Source organism: Anser brachyrhynchus (assembly GCF_964034855.1).
Source record: "Anser brachyrhynchus genome assembly, chromosome: W".
Classification (NCBI taxonomy): domain Eukaryota; kingdom Metazoa; phylum Chordata; class Aves; order Anseriformes; family Anatidae; genus Anser; species Anser brachyrhynchus.
This window is the reverse complement of record NC_137704.1, coordinates 18727263-18753360: the sequence shown is the minus strand read 5'-3', so window position 1 is coordinate 18753360 and position 26098 is coordinate 18727263. Positions and strand designations below refer to the sequence as shown.

Below are 26098 nucleotides of genomic sequence, written 5' to 3'. Positions count from 1 at the left end.
GTTCAGCATAGCACCTCTCCTCATTGGTTCCTCTATCACTTGGAGAAGGAAGTTATCAGTGCATTCCAGGATCCTCCTGGATTGCCTATGCCCTGCTGGGCTGCCCCTGCAGCAGACATCAGGGTGGTTGAAGTCTCCCATGAGAACCAGGGCTTGCAAATGTGAGACTGCTTCTATCTGTCTATAGAGGGCCTCATCTGCTTGGTCTTCCTGATCAGGCAGCCTGTAGCGCACTCCCACTATAATGTTCCCTGTCCCTGCCCTCCCTGTAATCCTGACCCATAAGCTCTCTGTCAGCTCCTCACCTATCCCCAGGCAGAGTTCCATGCACTCCAGCTGCTCATTAACATAGAAAGCAATGCCCCCTCCTCACCATCCCTGCCTGTCCTTCCTAAAGAGCCTGTATCCTTCCATCCTAACACTCCAGTCATGGGAGTCATCCCACCACGTCTCCGTAATGCCAATGAGGTTATAGCCCTGCAGGTGTGCGTTCATCTCTAACTCCACGCGTTTATTCCCCATGCTATGTGTGTTAGCATAGAGACATTTGATTTGGGCCCCCGATGAAGCTGACTTGCTCGACTTCCTTTGTGCTGCACTTTGGGTGCTCTCCTGCTGACCTGTGTGCAACCCTTTTCTCCAGGCTCTGGGCATCTATCGCTGACATCAAACTGGGAGGAGCAGGATGGATTGAGACTCCCCTCAATGATCTTTGCAGTCTTCCCTGGGTTACAGGTGATATACACCCTCCTTTTAGAAAAGTACCTTAATCTGGGGAACAGGGACATAGTCACGGCACCAAGCCTGTTGGAGTTTAAGAAGCGTTTGGACTATGCTCTCAGTCATATGGTTTGAATTTTGGGGTAGACCTGTGTGGAGCCAGGAGTTAGACTCAATGACCCTTGTGGGTCCCTTCCAACTCGGGATATTCCATGAGTCTATGATCTTTTTAGTGTGAGACATTAACATTGTGTCACAAGAGTAAGAGGCAAAATTTGGAGAAGATTCTCAGTCCTCTGTAGCTTTGCTATTGTAGAAGGAATAGAATCAATTCGTTTTTTTCCAGACTGGAAATTACTTTAGCACAAAGAAGATCTCCAGAAGCTACAAATCTTCATGGGAAAACTCTGGCAGTACAGAAGCATTAAAAATGAAGCATGATACCCTTCTAGTTTTATTCACATGTAATTTAAAGAGACCAGAAGCAGGTGAAATGGATCAGGCCTCAACTACTTTAAACTGTCATCAAGACTGACACATATACTCAAGTAACAATACGGAGTAGCTATTTCTCAGTTTGTCTTCCCTTTTTACATCAGATGCTGAGGTACCTATACAGATAGGGACACTATCCTTTGCTAGCCATTTATCCATAGTTTCAAACTACTGAGTTCTTGTCCTGTTTGCTAGTAGCGTAATGTCGAACCTACCACCAACTTCTGTGATAAAACTGAGAGGAAATCAGCTAAGAAGCAGCAACAAGGAACAAGATTTGTTCCTATGGCAACATAGAGAGATACTGCTGTTTAATCTCCTAAAAAAATAAAAATAAAAAATTAACCAAGTGGAACATGATCCAGGGATGCATCTCAATTCATAATCCTTTCTTCCTCTTTAACAGTTGCCATGGGAGATCATAAATTAGGGCTTGGAGAACCACAATCGGCCTTCCCAGAACACATTTAACATGACTGCCTGAATGCTCTGGTACGCATACAATCATAGAATGGCTTGGATTGAATGGGACCTCAAAGATCATCTAGTTCCAATCCCCCCTGCCATAGGCAGGGACACCACCCACTAGGTCAGGTTGCCCAGGGCCTCATCTAACCTGGTCTTGAACACCTCCAGGAATGGGGCACCTACAACCTCTCTGGGCAACCCGTTCCACTGCCTCACTACCCTCCGAGTGAAAAATTTCCTCCTAATCTCTCATCTAAATCTCCCCTCTTTTAGTTTAAAACTATTCCCCTTCATCCTGTCAGTATCTGATTGAGCAGAGTCGCTCTCCATCTCTTATAAGTCCCCTTCAAGCACTGAAAGGTTGCAATGAGGTCCCCCCGGAGCCTTCTCATCTGTAGGCTGAACATCCCCAGCTCTCTCAGCCCCTCTTCGTAGGAGAGGTGTTCCAGCCCCTTGATCATCTTTGTGGCCCTCCTCTGGACCCGCTCTAACAGCTCCACATCCTTCTTGTGCCAGGGACCCCAGACCTGGATGCAGGACTCCAAGTGGGGCCTCACAAGGGCAGAGTATAGGGGGACAGTCACCTCCCTTGACCTGCTGGCCACTCCTCTGTTGATGCAGCCCAGGATGCAGTTGGCCTTCTGGGTTACAAGCACACACTGCTGGCTCTTGTTGAGTTTTTCATCAATCAGAAGCTCCAAGTCCTTCTCTGCAGGGCTGCTCTCAATGAGTTCTTCTCCCAGTCTGTGCTCATGTCCGGGATTGCTCTGTTCCATGTGCAGCACCTTGCACTTGGCCTTGCTGAACCTCATTAGGTTCACGTGGGCCCACTTCTCCAGCACGTCCAGGTCCCTTTGGATGGCATCCCTTCCTTCTGTTTTATTAGCCGCACATGATATTTATAATTGCGACACAAGTTTATGCTGGCAATAGCATTATTTATAGTACTAATTTGCTATCTCACATCCAATATTAATTTACATTTGCACTTGGCAGCTTCATATTACAAAGGACTTTAGCTCCCTCCACTGCTAATTATTCCTAATGTTTACTCATTGCACCACAAGCAGGGAGGGGTGACCAGCGCGTGCACACCGGTGTGCAGCTGGTGTGGCAAGGCGCGGGACCTCTGCACCAACTCCTGGCTGTCTGCAAGATCACCCACCTACCATGGTGTCCACTAGGCAGAAAGCTCACTCCAAAAAGACTGTGGCAACCCAGACGGAGGGTCCATAAATGACTGGCTATGTGACTGGTGCTACAGGCAGGGCTTTGGGTTCTTTGATAACGTCTGGTTTTATAAGACACCAGGCCTGACAGTAATAACGCAGGAAAAGTTTATCTCACAGGGGCAAAAGGGTTCTGGGACAGGAATTAGCAGGGCTCATTTGGAAAGCTTTAAACCAGATCCGAAGGGGGATGGGGTTGTAGCTGGGCTTGCACTGGTGGAGCAGCGCTCTAGCAGTGATGAAGACCAGGAGACCTCCCACCCCCTAGGGTGAAATCAGCGTGCTCAGCTTGCTCCCTGAAATGCCTGTACACCAATATGTATCTCTCTTTGCCTGAGAGAGCATCTACATTGTATTGAGTACTGTCCAGGGGCAGATGAGGAGCGAATTGAGAGTCTGTGGGTGAGAATTAAGGGGCAGGCTGGCATGGGGGATACTGTTGTGGGTGTCTATTACAGGCCACTAGATCAGGATGAGGAAGTTGCCAAGGCCTTCTACAGGCAGCTGATAGCAGCCTCACAATCACAGGCCCTGGTTATTGTCGGGGAATTTAACTACCCTGACATTTGCTGGAAAGCCTACTCAGCCAGCCATCTGCAGTCCAGGAGGTTCCTTCAGTGTATTGATGATAACTTCCTGATGCAAATGGTGGACGTGCCAACTGGGAAAGGAGCGCTGCTGAATCTTGTCCTCACTAACAAGGAGAGTCCGGTTGAAGCGGTTAAGGTTGAGGGCAGCCTTGGTTGCAGTGACCATGAGATGGGTGGAGTTCAGGATCTCGTGTCAGGAACAGAATACTGAGCAGAATTGGAACCCTGGACTTCAGTAGGGACGACTTTGGCCTTTTCAAGCATTTGCTAGGGGAAACCCCATGGGACAAGGTACTTGAAGGAAAAGGAGCCCAAGATAGCTGGTTAGCGTTCAAGGACTGCTTGAACGAGAGCCAGGAGACCTGCATGGTTAAACAGGGAACTGCTGGGAAAACTCAAGTGGAAGAGGAGAGTTTACAGATCATGGAACAAGGGGCTGGCCACTTGGGAGGAATATAAAGCTGTTGTCAGAGGATGTAGGGAGGCAACCAGGAAAGCTAAGGCCTCCTTAGAATTAAACCTTGTGAGAGGGGTCAAAGACAACAGAAAGGGCTTCTTCAAATACACTGTGGATAAAACTAACACTAGAGGCAATGTAGGCCCACTAGTGAACAAGGTGGGTGCCCTGGTGACAGAAGATAAAGAGAAGGCGGAGTTATGCCTTCTTTGTCTATAATGCCAGAGGCTCTCCTGAGGAACCCCATACCCCTGAGGCCGCAGAGAAAGTCGGAATAAAGGAGGAGTTTGCCTTGGTTGATGAGGGCTGGGTTAAGGACTGATTAAGCAAGCTGGATATCCACAAGTCCATGGGTCCTGATGGGATGCATCCGCGGGTCCTGAGGGAGCTGGCAGAAGTCATTGCTAGGCCACTCTCCATCATCTTTGCTAAGTCATGGGCATCGGGAGAGGTGCCTGAGGACTGGAGGAAAGCAAATGTCACTCCGGTCTTCAAAAAGGGCAAGAAAGTGGACCCGGGTAACTATAGACTGGTCGGCCTCACCTCCATCCCTGGTAAGGTGATGGAACAACTTATCCTTGGCGTTATCCTGTGCCCTTGTCCCTTGTGGCCAAGAAGGCCAATGGCATCCTGGGGTATATTAGAAGGGGTGTGGTTAATAGGTCGAGAGAGGTTCTCCTCCCCCTCTACTCTGCCCTGGTGAGACCACATCTAGAATACTGTGTCCAGTTCTGGGCCCCTCAGTTCAAGAAGGACAGGGAACTGCTTGATAGAGTCCAGTGCAGAGCCACGAGGATGATTAAGGGAGTGGATCATCTCCCTTACGAGGAAAGGCTGAGGGAGCTGGGTCTCTTCAGCTTGGAGAAGAGGAGACTGAGGGGTGACCTTATTAACATTTATAAATATGTAAAGGGTGAGTGTCAGGAAGATGGAGCCAGGCTCTTCTCGGTGACATCCAATGATACGACAAGGGGCAATGGGTGCAAGCTGGAACATAGGAGGTTCTTCTTAAATATGAGACAGAACTTTTTCACGCTGAGCGTGACAGAACACTGGAACAGCCTGCCCAGGGGGGTTGTAGAGTCTCCTTCTCTGGAGACATTCAAAGCCCACCTGGACGTGTTCCTGTGTGACATGATTTAGGTGTTCCTGCTCCGGCAGGGGGATGGGACTAGATGATCTTTCAAGGTCCCTTCCAATCTCTAATATTGTGATCTGGATTATTATCCAATTATATATATATATAAGTGATTATAAAAATTCTTTCAAGTTACCTGAAGTTAGCTAACGTTACAGTAATAAACCACTGATGAGTATGCTAGTAAGCTACACCAGTGTTGAATTTATTAAACTATGTTCAGAATTCAGAAAGTTATTGCAAATAGAAGACAAGTGAGAGCCTACTACATCTTAGCAATCAGCACTCCAGATCACAACCCCCCCCCCAAAAATCTTTATCTTATAAAGATTAATAACATGCTTAACAAGGATCATGACAAAACCCAAATTAATAAGAACAATACTAAGCAACTATGACAGGATCATTGAAGCTACTGTTGGTCTTAATTGGATAAATCTAATCTATAAAATGATTATATATTATTTAAAGAAAAATAAAAGCGGTTCTTAGGCTTCTGTGTGCCAATTTATAATCATTGAATTCAGTGACTAAGTATTTTACTATATTTGAATACCCTAAGATTTAGGGACTAACCTAAATTCCAACTGAGAATTCTAAATTATTTCAGGAAGCAAATATATTGATTATGCATCGGTTTCAAGTAATTATACCTGTGTAAACCCACTGAAGGCAAAGCATTTGCAGAAGTAAACTTAAAGGAGACATGCAACCCCACTAATGAGCCTGTATGCAACTTGATTTACAGAATATACATTCATCAAAATCATGTGCATGAAACTAAGCTGAATTCTATTGAGATGAATGTCATTTTAGTAAAAAAAATTTATAATTTTTAAAGTACATCCAATTGTTTTTCATTATAAAACACCATAAGCATGTAAGCTTGACAATCATAAAATAGATGTTTTTCTGTTCTTGCTTAAAAGAGTTATCTGCATGTATCTTAAAACGAGCTTTATATCTTCTAACTGGATTTCAAAATTAATACATCATAGAATGAGTTATTTCATCCATTTTTACTGTCCTTCTCAAAAGACTTTGACCTGATTTCAGCTGGGATAGAGTTAATTTTCCTCCTAGTAGCTGGTACAGTGCTATGTTTTGGATTAGGATGAGAATAATGCTGATAACACACTGATGTTGTAGTTGATGCAGAGCAATGCTTACACTAAGTCAAGGACTTTTCAGCTTCTCGTGCTGACCTGTCAGTGAAGAGGCTGGGGGTGCACAAGGAGCTGGGAGGGGACAGACCCAGGACAGCTGACGAAAACTGGCCAAAGGGGTATTCCATACCATATGACATCATGCTGAACAATTAATATGGGGGGGCTAGCCAGGGTCAGGGGACCGCTGCTTGGGGGCTGGCTAGGCATCAGTCAGTGGGTGGTGAATAACTGCACTGTGCATCACTTGCTTTGCATATTCTTTTATTATTACTATTATTATTTTCCCTTCCTTTTCTGTCCTATTAAACTGTCTTTATCTCAAGCCATGAGCTTTTACTCCCCCCCCCCCCGCTCCATTCTCTCCCTCATCCCTCTGCGGGGAGTGGTGGTGGTGGTAAATGGCTATGTGGTGCTTAGCTGCCTGCCAGGTTAAACCACAATGTACTTGTTCAAATTCACATCTGTATCAGTAATTAGGTGTAGGTAGGAGACCTTCAACAGTTTTGATTGAGACAAACATTGCTCTCTTCTTTTATAACAGCAACCCTAGAGTACACAGTGTGTTCCTACAACTCTCCATCTAAGCCATTAGTCACCTAAATTATCACCAATAAAGTTCACCTACAGCTTTACTTCAGTGTATTCCAGAACCACCCTATATTTTGCAGGGCTAAACAGCTCAACACCTTTTGCACCTAAGCCTGGGCAAGAACCTCAAAGTAAGAAAAGTCCAGTTACACACACACACGCTTCCAACATGCCTAACACAGAACTGAGTACTTCACACCACATACTAGCCATCACCTTCACCTCTTCACTTAAAATCTCAGCAAGAGAAGAAGAACACTTGTTCGGGATACCGATGTGAGAAACAAACTTGTGTTTTTGCAGTGGAAAATTCCACTAACCTTGCATACTCATAAGTGATTGTGCGGCATAGCAGTGGGGAGTATGTTAAGTACATCAGGGGAAGGTTCCACTGTCCCAAAATAAGGAGGAGAGCTGAGAAAAACAGGATGAGCAGTGAGAACAGTAAAAAAACAAGAATCACAAGTTCTCTAAACATAAGAAAGGAGAAAAAAAAAGGAAAAAGGAGAAATTAAAGGGTTGATAAAAAAACAATTGTACATATATGGTATAGAACATCAAGTAGCTTGTGAACCTGTAGTACTCAGCCAATGAGGAAACAGAGGAGGTAAATCAGGTGTTGGGTAACAGGGAATAAAAGGTTATGATATGTTTACTATAACGCGCTCCTATTGGCAGGATGCCCACCATTGCAAGACGGGTCTGATGAAAATTCAGGTTTGAAATTTATACGTAAAAAATAAGACTCCTTTTTCGGAAGAGGAATCAAGTTATACTCCTATAATCCTAATATTGCACCGGTGGCAGCAGCAGCTACTCCAGGAGGGAAGACAGGGACTGCAATTGACGCTGTCCCTGGAGAAGGAGCGCACTTCAAGCTCTGGCAAGAATTAGAACAATGTAGAAGAGATATTGAGAGTTTCCCTGATACTTCCCTGATACTAACAGTACTAACACTAACTGGGTATCCTCTTACAGAGGTTCCAGCAGGACAAGGACAAATGTTATGTGGACTTCCCCCTTACCAGCAGAGAGGTTAGGAGTTTAAAGAAGGAAATGAAGTCTTTAATTGAGGGTCTAGCAGAACAGTCAAATCCGTTTCTAAGGCCTAATTTGTATTCCTCGGGGGGGGGTGGGGAGAAATGTCAATCTTGAGTAGGTTATTCCCTGGAGAAGAATGTTTAGGAGGGGAATGATTCGGCAGGCAGCTATGCAAGAATGGGAAAGAACTAACGCCCCCACCGGACCGAGAGTAATTCCGACAGAGCAGAAATATCTGCTTAAACAACTGAGATAATAACAACCCACAACACAGAAATCATATGAGAGACTTGGGGCCAGAACGAGAAAGTACTCGGGGATGAATCCTGAGGACCCAGTAGCCCAAGGGCTCTTGAAAGTTCATTTTGTGATTAAAGCCTGGCCAGATATGCAGAAAAAGCTCCAGAAGGTGGGGGGATGGAGTGAACAGTGTGGGTAATATGAAGGTGTATGACCAGGAGGGGAGATGAGAAGGAAAAGCATAGAGTGAAGGAAATGGTATTCACAGCGTACTGGGTAGTGAGGCAGAGGGTTGGAGACAGAAGGACTTTCAAGAAGAGTCAGGCCCAGGATGAAAAGGAGAGGAAGAGAGACGGAGGAATAGCAGACAAGGAAAGCTACCAGTGTTGCAGCCTAAATCCTAGCAGGGACAGGCTTTGAGAAGATGTTTTAAGTGTGGCCAGTCTGGCCACTTCAAATAGGAGTATCCGGAGTGGAAGAAGGAGGAGAAATTGCTGTTATAAATTCAGAATAAGGGAGTTGGGGATTCTCAGAAAGCTAGTTCCCTGATAAATGAAAAAGCGTACCTCAAAGGTTCCTCAAGTGTACCTCAATGGGGATCATTCTACAATCATCGTCGCGGGCAAAACAGACTTAGCATAAGAAGATTAATAAAATTTATTACCTACTGCTGACAGGCTGGAGCAGTGAGAAATGGGGGAAAAAAGCTGGGGGCACCTTCCCCCATCCACTCTCTTCCACCTCTTCCCTGCCCTGAGCGGCGCAGGGGGGCTGGCAGTGGGGGCTGCAGTCAGTCCATGGTGCTTTGTTTCCACCGCTCCTTCATGGTCGCTCTCCCCCCTGCACTGGTGCAGGGTCCCTCTCATGGGGTGCCGATCCTCCTGGGCTGGTCCTGTGTGGGTTTCTCCATGGGCAGCGAAAAATGGGCTCTTTGGGAGATGCTCCATGTGTGGGTCTGCGCTACAGGGGCTATTTGTCAGGAGGGGGTAAGTCTGGCTTAGGACCCCCTGGGACACCCCCCCTCCCCCGCCCCGATCACCTGCTCCTGCATGGGATCCTCTCCACAAGCTGCAGCATGGAGATCTCCTCTGCTGTGGCACACCACGGGCTGCGGGGAGGGGGAGTCAGCCTGCTTCACCCGGGGCCTCTCCACAGGCTGCAGGGGGGCTTCTGCTCCGGCACCTGGAGCGCCTCCTCCCCCTCCTCTGCACTGATCTTGGTGTCTGCAGGGAGGTTTCTCACTCCTCGCTCTCCCAGCTGCTGTTGAGCAGCAGGTTTTGTTTCTGGTTTTTTTTTGTTTTTTTTTTTCTTCTCCTTTTCTTGGGTGTGCTCTCATAGAGATTTAAACTGCATTGCTCATGGCTTGGCTCTGGGCAGCGGTGGGCCCCTTTGGAGTCGCCTGAAACTGGCCCTTATCTAACATGGGGCAGCTGCTGGATTCTTCTCACAGGGGCTACCACTGCAGCCCCCCACTACCAGAACCTTGCCATGTGAACCCAATACACTGGGGCAGCTAGGTCATTACTGGCCTGTAAAGCATCAGAGCTTAAATTAACTAATGAAACCCTAAATGTGATGGGGGTAGAAGGGACTGGGATAACAGTGCCACTTTTGGGGGATACCAAGCTGAGACTAGGGGATAAAATGATCTCTGGGCAATTATTGTATGTACCCGAGGCAGGGACTAACTTGTTGGGAAGGGATTTCATGATGCAATTGGGCATTCAAATAGTAAATTGTTAGGCTGGAATAACGGTGTTATTAATGGGGTGCTCTCAGACCCTGGGAGCAAAGATATATTCACCTTTGACTGGAAAGACTCTGAAGTGGAGCGGAAGCAGCAATACAGATGGACAATTTTACCTCAGGGGTTTACAGGGCCACTGAATTCATTTGGGCAAAATCTAGAACAAATTTTGGAGCAATTCCAACCTCCAGAGGAGGTGTTACTGTTACAATATGTGGATGATCTTTTATTGTCAGGACAGGAGAAAACAGCTGTGAAGGAAGCTACCAACAAGCTATTCAACTTTCTGGGAAAACAGGGCTTGAAAGTACTGGAAAATAAATTACAATACGTAGAAAGAGAAGTCAAGTATTTAGGGCATCTAGTGTCTGAGGGAGAACAAAGAATAAATCCAGAGAGGATTCAGGGAATTGTTGAGCTACCCCTACCCAAAACTAAGAAAGAACTAAAAAGTTTTAAGAGAAAGAGGTTTTTAAGGAATTAGGAGTCACGAAGTCCAAAGGAAAACAGATACTCCCTGAGGGGAGAGAAATGCTGAATAAAGCCCTAATGAGGCAAATATTAACTGTTTTACATCAGGAGGGTCATTGGGGAATTCAAGCAACGTGTGACACTGTGCTATGGAAATATATATGTGTAGGAATGCATATACTCTGGCTGAACAAGTACGCAGGAGTTGTGTAGTATGTCAAAAGGTAAATAGGAAAATTATCCGCAGTCAGCCCAAAGGGGGACGAGAACCAGGAATCCAACCCTTCCAAAATGTACAGGTAGATTTTACAGAACTCCTTAGAGTAGGTGGATTTAAATACTTATTAGTCTTGGTCGATCATTTGTCAGGGTGGGTGGAAGCTTTCCCTTCAGTATCTGCTACTGCAAACATAGTCACTAAAGTAATTCTAGAACAAATAACTCCCAGGTATGGAATTGATGAAAATACTGACTCTGATCAAGGAAATCACTTTATGTCAGAAACATTGCAAGGGCTAACGTGGACTCTAGGAATCAAGTGGAAATTTCACACTCCTTGGCATCCTTCCTCTTCTGGAAGGGTGGAGCAGATCAGACAGTAAAGACGCAGTTGACTAAGTTCTGGAAACTCAGCTTCCCCAAACAAAGTGCTTACCTTTGGCGCTTCTGTGAATTCAAACTGCACCAAGAAAAGATGTGGGAGTTTCACCATATGAAATATTATTTGGATTGCTGTACATGGACAAAGGGAATGAAGTACCTCAGTTTGAGACAAAATATGCTTTTCTTAAGAACTATGTACTCGGGCTGTCATCCTCTTTGTCATCTCTCAGGACCCGTGGATGATTAGCTCAAACCCCACCCTTGGAAGTCCCAATCCATCCATTCTGAGCAGGAGGTTGGGTTCTGATGCAAACGTGGAGAGAATCGAAGCTGCAACCAGAGTGGGATGGACTGTTCCAAGTGCTCCTGACTACTGAGACGACAGGAAGAACGGCTGAGAAAGGGTGGACTCATACCTGGGTAAAAGCATCAGTTAACCGTGATACCTGAGAGACTGCATTAACAAAGACTTCTAAGGTTAAAACTGTTAAAACTATCTATTGTAAACCTTTAAATTCTCCTTAGAAGAATTCTTAATGAATTAATGAGTAAAAGGGATTGAATTACACAGAATTAGAGTGTTTCCAGGGAACACTCCCTGGAAGTGGGAGAAAAAGAAAGAACGGGGGGGGTGTATTTAATCCCCACCAGAAGAATCCTTATTAGTTTGCGATTTTTGTTGTCTTAATTATTATAGGGGTGTGTGTATATATATATATATATATAGAGAGAGAGAGAGAGAGAAATGATGTATTTTATCTTAGTAATACCTATTCTCAATGGATTAGTGATAGGATGGAGGGAAAAATCTGCATTTCCAATTCATCCAGAACATCTCTTGAGTTCTATCTCGAAATAATTGTTGGATTTGCACCCAGATGCCTAGAAAGACTGAAAAGCCCTTGTCCCTGATTGCTATTTCCAGCAGCAACTGTGTCTGGATTCTCTAGATTTCTAAAAATGACAGATCATACTCAGTCCCAGGAAGGAATAGATTTCGAAGTTGAACTCCCTTGTACATAATCCTGGATACAATATGACATGTTATCAAAGATGCTTCTTAGACAACATTGATATAAACTCAGGGGGCAATAGTACTGACCCTGGATGTAGAGGTATTATCCAAGAAGTAGGGAATTATCCATACTATACCGAATATGGTAGCTACAGGGATGCTAACCTTTATAATGCACACCAGTTTTATCATTAGAATCCTGTAACCGGATGGCCTGCTGCAAATGGCAAGGGGTGGTACTGGCTATGTGGCAATAAAGCTAGGAAGGTGTTGCCTCTGGGGTGGAAGGGAGCTTGCACCCTGGGGGCAGTAATTCCAAATATAACTATTATTGAAGATTCACAGAGCCAAAGCCCTCCTGACATACCACACAGAGTTAAAAGAACTCCAGAAAATCCTCTGGTAAAAAGAAACAAGGGATTTCACCGTTTTGCAAGGTGGTTTCTACCATGGTAAGGGGTGAGTGAATTAGAAAAGGCTATTGTAAATATCTCAGCTACAATTGATGAACTAGAAAACCAAACTCTGGATACAGTCCAGGCATTACAAGAGGAGTTAACAAGTTTGCAAAAATAGTACTCTGGAATCGAATGGTATTAGATTTATTGCTAACCTCACAAGGAGGAGCGTGCACTGTAATTAATGCTAGTTGCTGTATATATGTAGATCAAATGGGACGAATTTCACTGATCTCAAAAATATTTGGGGAAAAAAAAAAATACAAGATCCTACATAGAGTGGCTCAAGATGACAGTTCCTGGGGATTTAGAAACATTTGGGAAAAACTAACTTTGTGGTTACCTGACTGGAATTGGCTCAAAAAACTATTTGTTGGTATTGTTATAATAATGGCACTGTGTATCTGTCATCCCCCGTGACATCCGAAGAAGAATATTGCACCTTAATGTTGGAAAAACTCAAGAATGGGGGATGTGAAGAGGTACAAAAACAACAATAGGAGTAAGAAAAGAAGAGGGGGGAATTGTGAGAAACAAAGTTGTGTTTTTGCAATAGAAGGTGTTTTTGCAGTGGAAAATTCCACTAACCTTGCGTATTCAAAAGTGATTGTGCGGCATAGCAGTGGGGAGTATGTTAAGTACATAAGGGGAAGGTCCCACTGTCCCAAAATAAGGAGGAGAGCTGAGAAAAACAGGATGAGCAGTGAGAACAGTAAAAATACAAGAATCACAAGTTCTCTAAACATAAGAAAGGAGAAAAAAAAAAAAAGGAAAAAGGAGAAATTAAAGGGTTGATAAAAAAACAATTGTACATATATGGTATAGAGAAACGTCGAGTAGCTTGTGAACCTGTAGTACTCAGCCAATGAGGAAACAGGGGAGGTGATCAGACGTCGGGTAACAGGGAATAAAAGGTTATGGTATGTTTACTATAATGCGTTCCTATTGGCAGGACGCCCACCACTGCAATCGCGAATAAAATAGCTTCACAGAAGATCCTGTCTGAAGAAAATTATTTGAGATTTTTCTCACACTCAGATTCTAACATCCTCCTCAGTAACAGGAGGTTCAAACATACATTTGTCACTATCCATTAGAGTTTTCCATTGGCTCCAAGATTTTATGGGGTATCAAGCATTCCCTTCTCCTATTGTTGAAGGAGTAATACATCACAATGTAAAGAAAATTCATTAGAACAGGGAAAGAGCCTTAAAGAGAGAATATGAATATCAAATAAACTGATTCAAACTCTCTTTTAGGAGGTAAAAATTTTCTTCAGTATTTTCTATTGACTAACCTATATGAATCCCTTGCTCAGCACCACAGGAGTTGAGTTCCACTTTGTATGCTCACACATCTCCAACTTGTGATTGACACTGAGGGGCTGACTTGTCCAACAACAGTATCACAACAGCAAAAACCCTTTTTGATCTCATTCCAATTCCTTATTATAATGCAAAAAATCAAGATTACAATTTTACTTACTACACTGTGACAGCTGTTTTACAAGACAATGCTTAAAAAGATATGTGAAATGCATTTCTGTATGTTAAAACTCATACTGTTTAAAATGTTGAAGATTAATTTTATAAACCCCTCTAAAACAGAATATTCAACACAGCATCAACTCAAAGCTTTCTAGACTTCTACTTTTGCATCTCAGTTTCTAACTTGCAAGATGACACTTTCTTCAAAAACATTTTTAGAAGTATTTGTAAAGCATTCCAATATTACAATACATACTACAGAAAAGCCTGTGAGGAAATTAAGAATTCTATCTTTGGAGCAAGGTTTAATGATGTGAATTGATTGAGGCAAAGGACTATACATTAAATATTTTGATTTCTCTTTGGTGTTCAAACATAAAAAATAGGACTAGAAGCAATCTCAGGAGCCTATCCCTTTCCCCAATATCAACAATATCTAAAGTCTTGAAGACATTAATCTAATCGGGGGGGGGGGGGGGGGGGGGGGTTTAAATCTCTATTAAGGAGGCTATTTTCATTCCACACAGTCAGTCAAATAGGCATCTTGTAGGAAATGAATAGTGACAACAGACTTAAAGACTACCACAGTGCATTCACAAAGATGCCAAATGCAGACTACACAGAATTTGAACTACAAAATTCCTTACCGTTTGCTCTTGCAAGAGTTACTCCACATTTCTGAGCTTTTTTTTTTTCCTACAATATATGATTTCCTCAGTTTAAAGGAAAAAAAAATAAATCAAAATTCAAACAACAAATTCCCATGTGTGAAATACTACTTCTTTGCCCAGCCAATCCTTGTTTTGTAGTTCTGGCTTCTCAAGCAATTTGTTCCTCCTCCCCTCTCTGGCCTCTCAGTACATACCTCCCAGCCATTCTTGTCCCTAAACTGTTGACTGTATGCCCAATTCCAGAGTGCCCTTTTGTCTTGGTTTCTTGCTAAAGTTATTTCACAGCTCTTCTTGCATCTTCACTAAGGACACTTGTATCTGCACCACCAGCTCCTTTATCCAGTCCCATCAGTTCAGCCACCACTTCCTTAGGAAGGAAAGCTAACTACATTCCTCCCAAGTTCTTGCCTTTCAAACTCCCATTCCCTCCCTATCTGCGTAAATTCAGTTCCAATCCACCAGTCTTATTCTCCATGTGTTCAACCTTCCAAACACCTGCAACTTCAGTTGCCTTTTCCACATTTGAAAAGATCAACACTGTGGGTAAGCAGTGAACGGCCACCGGAAAACTAAGTCTGTACTACATCTCACTACTTAGATCTACTTGTATGCACAATAAGACTTTTTAAGTACAACATTTTTCAACTTTTAATACCTACGATCAGAAAAGCCAGCTAATGTTTCAGACACCAGTAACTTACTGGTAAGGTACTCACCTATAAAAACTAAGCAGGGAGCAACATATGTTTTAAAAAGTTGACTAGCAACACTTAACCAATGTTTCAATTGCTTATAATTGCCAAATTTTAACAGGAAGCTTTTCTATGTTACAGGTTGTTCCTCAACATGAGTTCTTAAGAAAATGGCCAGAAAGAAAATCATTGCTGAGCATGCTAGTAGAAGATAATTAAGTTCCCATTATTAAAAATATTAATAATAAAAACACGAGCAAACCTAACATCCACTGTAGTAAAAAGCATTCATGTCTCCTTACTTTGAATGAGAAATTTAACAAATAATTGGACAAATTTTTAATTTTCCATTCAGACAAAATAAAAGTGAAACTGATTTTAGACCTACATAAAGCACTTTCCATGTGTTCTTACTACAGTTCTATTAATCTTACCAAAGTTTTCCCAACTCTTAAACTACAAAAAACATGTTCCAGCTTATTTATCCCACAGATACTAAGGTAGTTGCTGTACATAGCAACTGATGAGAGCTCTCTGAATTTTACCCCCCCCATAATTAATATCCAAAAAGCACCTCAAGAGAAAGCAACATATCTGAATGGAAGACAACATGCAAGAAGTGTGACAGTCTCTACTGAAACCTAAGACCTGAAAATAAAATTTCAAAGACAAAGCATTTGTAACATTATTCTTTCTGAGTATCTGGTCAACACAGGAGAGATTGTTTGCTCAAGACATAAGAGATAGGGGTTGCACTGTCACAGACATGCTTACATTCAAGGAGTTTAATAAATGACATTATATTTAAAAAATATAAAGAGAGAAGGTTAGAACTATAAAGCCAGGCATTAAAGTATTAAGAAACATCAGAATTATGGTTGCTTGCACCTCCAATTCAGTCCACTGTGCATTATAAGTCTTTCATTAGATTATCATATACTGGTTTTGTTACCCACAGAATCCCTGCTTTATACATGGTACATGACAGATGATGGTCATGAAACCAATGAGTTACATCACAAAAGAAGCTTCTTTCTGTGGGATGTTACACTTTTACTTAGAAATCTTAATAACATACAGTTAATAAAAAGAATCAAAAAAAAATTTCATCCAAGAAATCATATACTGGAAGACTGCCAGTTTGTCAAAAACAACTTTTATTACCAACAAAACAAAGTATTTTCTACAGAAAACTTCCATCACAAGGAAAGAAAGAAAAAGAAAAAAGACTTTTAAACTTTAGAACTACTACTTCTGCCTGTTCCCTAATATGCCCAGAGCCTCTGTGCCACAATTAGATCAGATGAATAGAACATAAAAAGCCATATGGAGGAAAAAAAAAATCCCAAGAGCAACTCTGCCTGATACAGACTGAACTTGGGCTTCCTACAACCCAAAGGCAACGTTCTGACTAGGAACACACACATAATTATACCTCAGAACAGTCCTGCTTTCCTATCACAGCCATACAATTTAACATTAATATTAATCTGACAACAGACTGACATTGCAATGAAATGGACTGACCACTAGGCTGCAGAGGTTTCCATTCAACCAATTTACATGAACTACAAAATTACCACTTTAAGAGGCAGAGTTTCATCCTTAACAGCCAATAACCACTGCTTAGGACATTCTCCATGGTTGCTAGCTCCTGCTGGAAGTAGCATTTTGAATGCCTCCAGTATTGCATGCAAGCCATTTAGCCACTTGAATCCTGTGGGTTATTCTCTAGTTGCTGATGAGAATCTCTTCTGAGATTTTGGTTTCTTCACGTCACAGAGGGAGATACTTTTCAAAGTATCTTTTAAAAAAAGTATCTTTTTAAAAATCTATTTTTGTCCAGCTCTTGGCATGATCAAGACATTTGAAACTAAAAAGATCCTTAAGGCCAGTGAAATCTCATTCTATATTTCTTAAGGATGCAACATGAGAAACAATGGGCCTGATATGTTGAAGTGTGAGACACTCACAACCTCAAATAAATCAAAGAAAACTACGTTATAAATTTATTATGTGTTGTAAAGTAACTCTAAAAATCTCAATAATAAAGCATGTCAAATTACGCACTCAAGATTTATAAGCAGTTTTAAAACTCACAATTTTGACTCAATTTCAGTCTTCTGTATGTAAAATGAAAATAAAATTTTATGGATATACTAAACAAATGTTCTCTAATGTTTGTGAACCACAGATATATACTTTGATGATAATTCCTACATAGTTAAAAACACTTCATCATTCATTGAAAAACTTGAATACTATACAGCAGGTAATAAAGCAACAGGCTGCACACTGAATGACAAAAAAAAGCAAATATATATAGGTTATATATCAGGTTATAATATAAAAAAATAAAACTAGGTTTTAAAAATATAAAATATAAAAAAATATACTAGGTTATAATAGTATACTAGTCAACTGACATTTCCCATGCACCATATGAGGCACTGAATTGGGGACATAAGGATAAGGGGGAATACAATAATGTAGCTAAATGCCCAGTGTATAGAGAAGGAGACTGGATTGTGTTTGTTTCTGAAGTCTGTTCGTTCCTTATCTGAGTCCCTGACTTTACAGCCTAATGTTTTTTTAACACTGTTCCTGTAAAATGCATTGCATGTCTACACATACACACTGCTGCAAAAAACAAAATGCTTCATATCAAACCATAGCAATAATTTGAAAAAATGGGAATATCTAACCATATATAGAACCAACTGACATAAATACTAAAAAAGCAATAATAGTCTTCTAGAATTTGTTCTAACTGAAAGACTAACATGAAAAATGTTCTTCAATGCATATATATTTTTTAAAAAGTTATTTGTGTAAACCAAGTAGTCACCTTCAAGTGCAGTACCAACAACTACATTCAATTTGACTTGATTTCCTTTTAGAATTTTTGGCCCAGCTGTGTGTAGAAATTTTATCCCCTCCCTTTTGCTAGTGAGATTTTCTACGGTGAATAGTCAGGACAGGAAGTGAGACACAAATCATAGGTCCTGCACAATCTCCTCAAACACAATTTCCTCACTCCTGGGGTGCAACAGACATCAACATAAAGCACTTCTCTTCTAAATACTTCACACATCAGGATCATCTACTAAGTATGGTTGTAACACTAATAAAATAAAAACAAATATAGATTAATTGTATTGAAAGGTTTTATAATACTGTAATTTTAAAAGTACTTCCTTTTTTGATTCTTAAAAAGCATCATTATTATACAGGGTTATTACCAATAATATACAGATATCACCAACTTCAAACATTTCTTTGTAAGTTTCTCTGTGCAACTGAGTGCTCCTTACTGCTGATGATTAAAAATCAAAAGCTAACCTAACTTGTACTACTTCTAATAAAGGCATATGTAAAGGAAGACTGAAAATAAGTTGTATCATTAAAATAGCCATTTTTTTCAATTGTTAAATATTTCTAATAACATATCTTGTGACAGTGAATAGCTATTCTAACACTGGATGATCCACCTCACACCTACCAGACGCTAAACTCTAAAATTATCACAGCTCATATTTTTCCGATTACGTCCATAATTGCTGTCAAAATGTCAATGCATATATATACAATATATTCCTCTGGAATAATTTCTAGAGAGCACAAAGTTCTGATTTTGAAAACAATTTATTTCTTAGGTCTAGATATTCAGAATAGGAGTATAATTTCTCCTTCTAGTTACTGGCACTTGTCCACTAACTTTACATGTATTGTATAATATTTATGAAGTTAATATTAATATGAATTTAAAGAATGATTTTAACACTTTGTAATATAATACACACACAAAAAATACCACACATTTACCACTGAACACACAGAAAATTGCAATAGGAAACTGGCTCAAATCAATTCACACTATTTTTTCATCTAGTATCCTTCAAAATATAGTTTATTTATATTATAGAGGAATATATACATGAATTATTCAGGATTAAAGCAGCATTATAATTATCATCATACAAAAAACAACCTAACCTTTCTAACCTAAAGACATTACTACATATTACCTTGATTCAGCAAGAAGAGACATATGAACATTATTGTCCATGGAGTCCCAAACATGTAATGAGTTTGCACTGGGGTACATGTAGTCTTATGTAGAACAGGGATCCGCAAATTGTTTTAGCAGTATAATATTGCTTCTCTGATCCTTCTCTGTATTTCTCTTAAATCCAAATGAAAACACTTTAAATGTAAAAAATATTTTTTTTAGTGGTATGCCTGTTTTTATGTCTTTATTAAAAAATATTAAAAAAAGATAAAAATCAACTTTACAAGATAGCAAAAGCTTCAGGGAAATGTTTTTTATTGGAATAACTTCATGTAAAACATTTAAGCAGTTGAGAGGAAAAGAAGAAAAAAAACTTGTATGTTTTGAACTTGTTTCTTGTGTACAAGGTAGTCAAAAGCACAAAAGATAACCAGAAGAAAATATTTTCCTTTTTCCTCTCTCAGTTAAAATAATTGTTACAGCTAACACCTCAAGAATAATTAATTTTGTAATTCCATAACATGAATAAAATAACTACAACTTTAAGCAACTAGCTGTTGTGACAAACACTGGATCAATTTAAACTCCTAATGCTAGGGTAAGAGAGGTATGAAAGTGAAATAAGTCAAACTTCCCCCACACGCACACTTAAATGTACTATAAATACAATCTAAAAAAAAAAAAAGCCACCTTACATTTCTCCATTACATATTTGTTTGATATAAAGAAATTTACAACTACATAAACTGTGATAATGTAACTAATTCAGGATTAACCATATATGGCTCAAAAGAACCAAATAACCCACCTCATTATAAATCACAAATAGCCAGCATCTTAAGTTTCCCTCTGTAAATACGCCTATTTTTGATATGAAAAAAGTGTATACTTTCTGATTAAAAAAAAAAGCCATAAAACTTGACATGAACTAAATAACTACAGTAGCTCATTTCCTGCTCATATCTCATATTTAAATAAAATCTCCTTAAATGAAAAATAAGTCAGAGAAGTTCACCACTGTTAGCTTAACAAACGCATTTTTGTTAAAACAAGAGTTGTTTTAAACAAACAATGAAATGCTACAGCTAACATTGCTTCCTGATGATGAAAACTAACCAAGAACTACAATTACTTCTGCACAGTCCTTTCTTTCCTGCAAAGCAGAATTACACCCGACCCCTATGCACACTACATGCCAAAAGAAAACAACAATTCAGCTACACACAGAAATAGGGACAGTTTGAGACAACTAATGGCTCCCTCAGCAATTCACGAGGTTTAAAAATAAAAAGTTGCTTTTTCTAAGCATAAACGGTTCGATTCTTCTCCACATATGTAGGCCTAAGGCCCTGTTGCAAACAGTGTCTAACAGGACCAGGCAGCACAAAGACAGGAATGGAAGATTAGTGGAGGGAGGGAGGCCGGGATTGGGACTCAGCAGGATCGTCAGGCTTTTTAAAATTCAAACTGCTCCCTGACCAATACAAATCATGGGCACACTACTGACTACTACACGGATTTATAGCATTAAAAACACACTTTCTACGTGACAGCTATATTAACTTCACCCCTTTAAACATATATCAGGGCACTCAGAGGCATAATGCAGTTTTAAGACTCTAAACACAATATCCCAGAAAGTTACTTTATTACATGCAATAACCACTCATGATTACAACAGATCTGCCTGAACAACTCAAGAACTTACTTAAAAAGACAAACTATAAAATGTTGATAATTGTTTGTCATTTATAAGTTTCCTTTCTGTACGAAAGATGAAACTTGGTATCTTAAGATGTCCCTCAATTACATAATTTCTGGAGGAAGATTTTTTATTAGTTCATAGGGTGTTTTTAAACCTACCTCAATTTTTAATAACACTCTCAACACGCAGTAAGTCCAAGATTTACTTTACTGAAAATTAGCTACCATTTATTTATAAAGACCCGACACTTAATCAACAGTCAATTACAAAACACATTTGACCTGTTAAAATGACACCTAATTACACATTCAAACATCATGGACACAAACAGCCAATAACAACCTCAGGGTCTCAAAGTGATATGGCCTGACAAGAAAGGATGACACTTTTTAAACGTTCCTCACTTTTCGCTTAATTAAATTTAAGTTTGATTCTCAAGTACTTAGGGTAAGATCTCATCTTCATCTTGGCCCCTGAAATGCCATAAATGTACCACTTTACACACAACCCCTTTCCCATTTTCTGTTTGTTAGAAAACAAGATAGTATTTCTTTTGATTTTAGTACATATGCTTGTCTATCTGTATTTCCTGGATCTGCAGGTGCCCATGTCTTGTCAATCTCCCCACAAGGTCTAGTTTTACGCTATAAATATATGAAGCGATTAACACACTAACCAATCGTTATCTTAGAGATCAAACATTTGCACATTATAAATCCATGTGCATTCGAACTTTTGAATGTTCAGAATTTAGTTTGTTAGAAGGAGAAGAGAATAGTGAAGATATACATTTTTGTTTCTAGGTATTTACATTGTCTCTCTTGCCCCATTCCTCCACTTACTCCTTCCTCAGTTCAGAGGGCTGTCTGTACTGGGACCTTACACCAAGGAACTTACTTGCCCTAGCTGTAAATATGGAACATGATCGGTGCACGTTTGCGGGTAATTATTGTTTCCTCCTCCTCAGCTCCGGGTTGAGGCCTGTCACTGAGAAGCTGCTTCATCTTCCTAATCCCCGAGCTAGAGTAAAGGGGCCGGCAGGCGGGCCTGCGCTCTCTACCGGGCCTAGGCCTCCCGGCAGCCCGGGAAGAACCAATCTCCTCTCCTAAACCCGAGCGAGCAGAAAGGGGAGCTGCGAAATAAACACCTCCGGTTGCCACTTATTCCCCTCTACCCCGGATAACAGCTAATCCCCTCTGCTACCTGCAGCGTTGGGCCGCCTGGGCTGTGAGGCCCGGCCCGTTGCTGGAGAGGGCAGGGAGAAGGGGAGACAAGGAGGGGGATTACCTGAGCAAATCGGCGTCTGAATCCAACGAGAATCCGAGAAAGGGAAAGAGAATTCCACCCCCCTCCCTCCTCAGAGGAGCCGTCGCCGTTAGGCCGCCGCCGCGGAGCAGGAGGAGGGGAGATAATATAACAACAATAATCCGGGCCGGGAGGGGGGCTGGCTCCTCTTCCGTCTCCTCAGTGCAGCGAACATGTAGAGCTGGGGGGTGAGCGACCGAGACAAATCCCTTCCCCCAAATCTACTTCACAACATCAACACGGGCTGGGCCGAGCTGGGCCGAACCGGTTCCGAGACACAGTCCGAGCCGCAAGGGAGCCGGAGGGGGGGGGGGGGGTGCAGCGCTGCCAAGAGGCCGGCCGCTCCCTCTGCGTGCGAGTGCAGGAGGACGGGGGAGGGGACAGCCTAGGAACGGTGAGTCGGTACCGAACGAGAAGGGGGGGGGAGGGGGGATAGGGGGAAGAAGTGGGGGGGGGAGGTGGAGGAGGAGGAAAAAGGAGAAGCAAAAAGGAGGAGGAGGAAGAGGGAAAAGGAAAGGATCGAATCCTGTGTGTATGTCTTTCTTGCTCCCTCTCAGAACAAAATGCCGACCGGAAGTGCAGCTGCAGGAATGACTCCCTCCACCGGCGCCAAACACTAACAGCCTCCCCCTTCCCTTCACCGCCTCCTTCTCGCTCGGTCAGCGAGCACCGCTTCCGCTGTCGCCATTGCACTGCTCTGCGTCGTTCCCCTCCCGGCTTTGCCGCAGCTGGAGAGACTCCCTCTATCTCGCCGCGCTTGTCGGCGGCGGGCACAACTGAATTTCTGTTCCGCGGTTGTCTCTCCCCATCCCTACCTCTGCGGCTGCCACCTGAGTTTCTATTTTATTTTCCCTTCTGGTGTGCGAAACGTGATCGGAGTTTACGCTCAGACCTGCGCTGAGAGGAAGGCAGTCAGCGATTCGCGAAGAAGTGACCGTTGAAAAAAAAAACGTTTTGGGTTTATTTTTGTCTTCCTTGAGGATGGTGGGGAGGAGGACTGCAAAATGCCACCTCGCAGGAGGCATACTTAAAAACGCGCCTTACCACAAAGGTGGCAGTCCCCCTCCGGCCCAGCGAGTGAGATGTGGCAGACCTGGGACACTGTTTACTGTCATTCTCTGTGGATTTTAAGAGGCTGTGTCCCAGGAACTGAAACACCCGATGCTAAAAGTGATGTCGGGGTGAGGAATTTCCAGGTGGACATATTAAATTGGAGTGGCTTTTAAAAACAACCTTTTTGGACGAGCACAGGGAAAAATGCAGATGTTGAGGTGAAGGGTCCTATGCTGGAGGTTGATGCTCTCCACCACCACGAGATTTACTGGAAATATTTTAATTCTGGGTTGTGAAGGACTGTTTGGAGAAAGAGAATGTCCTAGTCTTTAAGATTTTGTTTATCCTCTGTACAGGCAAAACTGAATAATCATACCACAGGATAATAGTGAAGAAGCATTTACATTTAATGATTTAACTATGTCTTCTCATACTCGCTTCTGCTGTGTGTGCTCAGTACTTGGACTTTGATGTTTAAAGGAAGCCTTGCTCATCTGTGGACTTCAGGATTCAGTCATGCAGTTGGACACAACTAGCTGTAAATATCCTGTGACATAAACACACCCTTTAAGTTCTGGATGGATAAAGAGAGAATATCTTACACCAATGCACTTGAATTTTTCAGTCTTATAATTTTCTGTATAGTGGTCTGTCTTTAAGGCAGATTTTAAATGCATCCCTCAAGCCTAACTATTAAATTTGTAATATTGGATGTATCAAAGTTCAATTTACAAGTGTGTTTGAAAGTACAGAAATGAAAATGGCACTGGAGAATATGGTAATTCAGTACTGGAAATACTTATATCTAATGTGTATATATGCTCATGTACATTTAATGGAGATGGAGTAAACCAGGCTCTGAAAATATGTATTATATACCTTTGTTGCAACTTAATATAAAAGGTCCTAATCCTATATTTGTTTATACATTTAAAATTTCAAGTTATCCATTTGAAATAAAGGAGAAAAATGGGTGTAGTAGATGAAGCATGTTCATAAATCTTTGTGCTTACTTTAATACAGTGCAACTCTGTAAATCAGGGGGGAAAATATTTTTTTTTTCATAATACACTAAAGTTTAATAAACTACCTCTTTAGAGTCCACACACGTATGGACATACAGGACTTAGGCACCTGTGAATTCAAAGGAAAATGTTATTCTAACATGACAAAGTTGGCCCAGGAATACTATTTCAATCTACTTCTAACTTATTGCTACCGATTCATGTTGTTGGAATCTTTATGTGATTTCATTAATTTATATAAAGATTTTTTTTCTTAATTGGTGATTTAGATACTGCAATTTTGTTTTTCAAATGCCAGGTGTCTTCCATATCAAATATGGTTTAGCCAGTGCAATCATTGTGGTAAGACAAAAAACCTATTTGGCTATTCTGTTTTAGTCAGAATTTTCCAGTGAGAATGTCACTGGCCCATTTTATGCTTTTAAAATCTTGTTTAACTGAAGGAATTTGTAGAAATGGCTATTTTGTTTGAATACTATGATGTTACTACCTGCACGAGAAAACAACTAATTTATTAGCTGTTTTAGAAGGTGTTATTGTAACACATATGAGCAAATTAGGATTTTTTTTCCTTAAGGGAAATTAAATTATTTTTTTTATTCCTTTAGATATTAATCCAATATTAATTTAGATATTAATCCAATTTTTAAAATTAAAGTTCAAATTCTTCAACTGTGTTTATACAAGTGATTCCCTGTATTCCTTTTGTCTTCAAAGGTCTACTCACAAAAAATGATTGCAGAATGAAAGCTCACGTTACTAAAAATATTTTAGTATGCATGGGGTGTATCTCATTATATGTGAAATAGCCAAAAATTGGATAAAAATGAGTATTTCAGAATATTATCAGAAAACATATCAAAAGAGACTTTTAACCTTATTTCTGTTCCAGGCCTTAGTCATGGGGCGGAGGTAGTTCTAATCTGTATGGGAGGAGATATGCAGTCAACCGTGACTGTGGCACACTAAGGAGTGTACGCTGCACTAAACAAAGCTGCTGGCAGTACGGAGGGTGTTATAAATGAAGATACAACTCAATCTGAATTTAATAATATTTATAAAAGGCAAGTAAACAGCGCCGGGTGCGCGCAGGGAGTCTACGCTCTACCAACACGCATGCAAAAGCGTCGAAACAGCGCTGGGTGCGCGGGGAGTCTATGCTCTACCAACACGCACACACAACCGTCGAACTTTCTAAATATATAGAACATTGCTTTTACATATTCATAAGAAACCCGAGTACGCCTATACATATGTACAATCAGAAAAGGTATCAATTGAAACATAAACATGGCAAAGTTTTCTGAATTCTGGCAAGTGTTTAACAAACAATCCTTTAAGTCTATTACTATTAATGTCCACGACTGGGGGAGCATAGTTGGAGATGGTAATCCCGGTTGAAGTGCTCCCATATCTTCCATGACTTCATTAATTTTTCTCAGATCATATAACAGTCTCCATTTTCCATTCCTTTTCTTGATTACAAACACCGGAGAATTCCAGGGCTAGTTGTGGGAACAATATGTCACGCTTTAAGTTGTTAAGCAACTCGGCCTTCGAGCCTTGATGTATCCTATTCCTCCCGGATCGAAGGGAAACAGATCCGGCTCCTTTTCAGGGCCTATAGGGCCTGGATCAAAAGGAACGTTGAGGTCACCAGGGGGCGTAATAGCAAAGGCCTGCGATGGCAGTAGCGGCGGGGGGGGGCGACGGTGTAGC

The 26098-nt window shown here is 41.2% G+C and overlaps 2 protein-coding genes across 4 annotated transcripts in view; both read right to left on the bottom strand.

Annotated features, from left to right (window-relative positions):
• LOC308184706 (nipped-B-like protein) overlaps positions 1-25039 on the bottom strand; it is a 196016-nt gene extending 170977 nt beyond the window's left edge. The window contains exon 1 of one of the 3 annotated variants that reach the window (XM_080572031.1): positions 22284-25039. The gene's annotated coding sequence lies outside the window, so the exon portion shown is untranslated. The remainder of the gene's footprint in view (positions 1-22283) is intronic. The other 2 variants (XM_080572030.1, XM_080572032.1) reach the window with 2 other exon arrangements.
• LOC308184976 (uncharacterized protein) overlaps positions 1-26098 on the bottom strand; it is a gene marked incomplete at its 3' end in the record, with an annotated part of 320479 nt that overhangs the window by 209239 nt on the left and 85142 nt on the right. The window lies entirely within an intron of this gene.